Source organism: Vulpes vulpes, chromosome X, assembly GCF_048418805.1.
Source record: "Vulpes vulpes isolate BD-2025 chromosome X, VulVul3, whole genome shotgun sequence".
Classification (NCBI taxonomy): Eukaryota; Metazoa; Chordata; class Mammalia; order Carnivora; family Canidae; genus Vulpes; species Vulpes vulpes.
This window is the reverse complement of record NC_132796.1, coordinates 41550328-41552811: the sequence shown is the minus strand read 5'-3', so window position 1 is coordinate 41552811 and position 2484 is coordinate 41550328. Positions and strand designations below refer to the sequence as shown.

At 46.2% G+C, this 2484-nt stretch overlaps 1 pseudogene; it reads right to left on the bottom strand.

Annotated features, from left to right (window-relative positions):
* Positions 1 to 331: 331 nt before the first annotated feature.
* LOC112907222 (retinol dehydrogenase 12 pseudogene) lies at positions 332 to 1281 on the bottom strand (annotated as a pseudogene).
* Between the last annotated feature and the right edge of the window lie 1203 nt (positions 1282 to 2484).

Here is a 2484-nt window from a genome sequence, read left to right as displayed (position 1 = left end):
TTGATGACAAAATTGCTCCAGTTTTCTAGGCCCTTCTGCTTTCCTCATGACCAGCCTGGGATCTGCCCAGTCCCCCTGCCCCAAGAGAGCAGCCAATTCTTGTAAGTCTTGGAGAAGAATGCTCTGTAGGTGTGATTGTCTTGTACCATGAACCAGCTTCACAAGAAAGTCAGGTATGCAAAGACTTCTAGAAGGGTCAGGAGAATCAGAACTGGGAGGGATTTTTAACAGTAGCTACCTGGAAGGACAATCTTTCGGGTGGGCCTTCTCCTTTGTCACCTTTCATTATGTCTGGATTGGTATTAATAAAGCTGAGACTCTTCCATCAGCTCTACTCCCAGTGTATTTTTAGAAGCTCACAGCAACATTCCACAGGTGCTCAATGGTTTTGCTATTTCAGACCCCTAGGGGCACCCAGGTCATCTTGCAGTCACCAAAGTACTTGCCATACAGGGGCACCAGGCTCTCAGCTAAGGCACAGTACAGCCTGGTCTATGCTCCCTACCATGTTGACTTGATAAAGGGGAGAAGAGCCTCCAGAACAGGCACAGCAGGAAGGAGTGCCAGACTAGTCAGGGGTAGATGATGCCTGAGTGCACTGCATAAGTGGTGACCCCTATGTCTTGGAGTCTCTTGGCCAGTTCCCAATTAAAAACACATTGGCCACTTGGCTGTGGCAATGAGCAAAATCCCCAGCTGTAGTGTTTCTCACCCTGGAGGTTGTGGAAGTGAATCTTGCCAGTGTGGTGGCTTACTGATGACAGGCTCATCACCTGTGAGGGCACAGACTTTTTTGGTGGCTCCAGGAGCAAGTGGGTACAAAGGAAGCGGACTAGGTGGTTGACTCGCAGGTGAGTCTCAAAGTCACCAGCTGTTTTGGAATATGGATACATCACCATTCCTGCATTGTTGATCAGAATATGGAGCTGCTTTTTCTCTGCCAGAAAGCCTTTAGCAAAAGCTCAGATGGATTTGGTATTAGGTGGGTCCAGTTGCTGAGTTAGCATCTGAGAGTTCTTTGTATTGGCCTGGAATTCACTGGCCAGCAGATTATGCCTTCAGTATATCTCAGTAGGCAATGCATACTTGGGCTTCTCTGCTACCAAGCTCTCTGGCCGTCTCCTTGCTGATGCCTATGTTGGCTCTGGTAATTACCACTATCTTCCTGGGAAGCTGCATGTTTGTTCTCCAAACCCCAGCAGCAAAGAACAGCTTAATGGATATAACTATTATATATAGGAAAGAAAGGAAGGAGGTGAGCTGTCCCAAGATAACCAGCATCTTTCAATACTTTTAGTTGTTGCTGCTTTAGCAAAAGCAGCTTTTACTCCAACTCTGGCTCGGTCTCCTGGTCTGGCTCCAACTCTTGGCTGTTTCTCTCTCCTCCTCCTTTAGCTTCTTCAGCAACTAGGTTCTCACTAACAGCTTGACCTGCCTCTTACAAGGATACATGTGCTTGCATTTAGGGCCCACCCGGATAATCCAGGATAATCTCCCTATCCCAACAGCCTTAATTTAATCATATTTGCAAAGAACCATTTTCCAAATAAGGTAACATTTACAGATTCCAGGGATTAGGACCTACTATCTTTAGGGGCTATTATTCAGCCTACTACCAGGAGTAAGTCAGACACTCTGCTCTGAAGTTCTAGGATCACTGGGTTTTGAAAGGAGTGACTGGAGCTTTCTGAGGCCACATAGGCAGGAGTCAGTGCAGCCTGGTGGGAGGGATATGGACTCTGTGGTCAAATAGACTTGAATTCACTTCCCAGTCCCAACATCTGATGACCTTGGACAAATCACTCAACCTTTCTAACTCCCCATTTCTCCCTCTGTGAAATGACATAATAACTACTTCTCTCTCACAGGGCTGTTATCACTTGCACTTAGCATAGGGCTAGGCACATCGTGGTGATCAACAAACATTAGCTGTTATTATTAAATCAGGAACATGGTGATAATAATAGCATGCACTTATTCTGTGTTTACTTTCTTCTGGGTTCACAAGGGATCTTAACATACACTCCCAGGAAGATATGATATAGACGGCCTTACTGCCCCATGTCACAGATGGAGATTCAAGAGGCCAGGATTGAGGTACTTGGGTGGTTTAGTCAGTTAAGCATCTGTCTTCAGCTCAGGCCACGATCTCTGGGTCCTGGGACTGAACCCTGCATTGAGCTCCCTGCTCAGCAGGGAGACTGGCTCTCCCCCCTCAATCCCCCCCCACAGCTTATGCTCTCTTTTTCTCATAAATAAATAAATAAATAAATAAATAAATAAATAAATAAATTCATTTAAAAAAGAGGCCAGGGACTGCCTGGATGGCTTAGTCCATTGTGTCTGTCTTCAACTCAGGTTATGATCCCAGGGTCCTGGAATAGAGCCTTGCATGAGGCTCCCTGCTCAGCAAGGAGCCTGCTTCTCCCTCTCCCTCCACCATTCCCCCTGCTTGTGGGAGAATAAATAAATAAAATCTTAAAA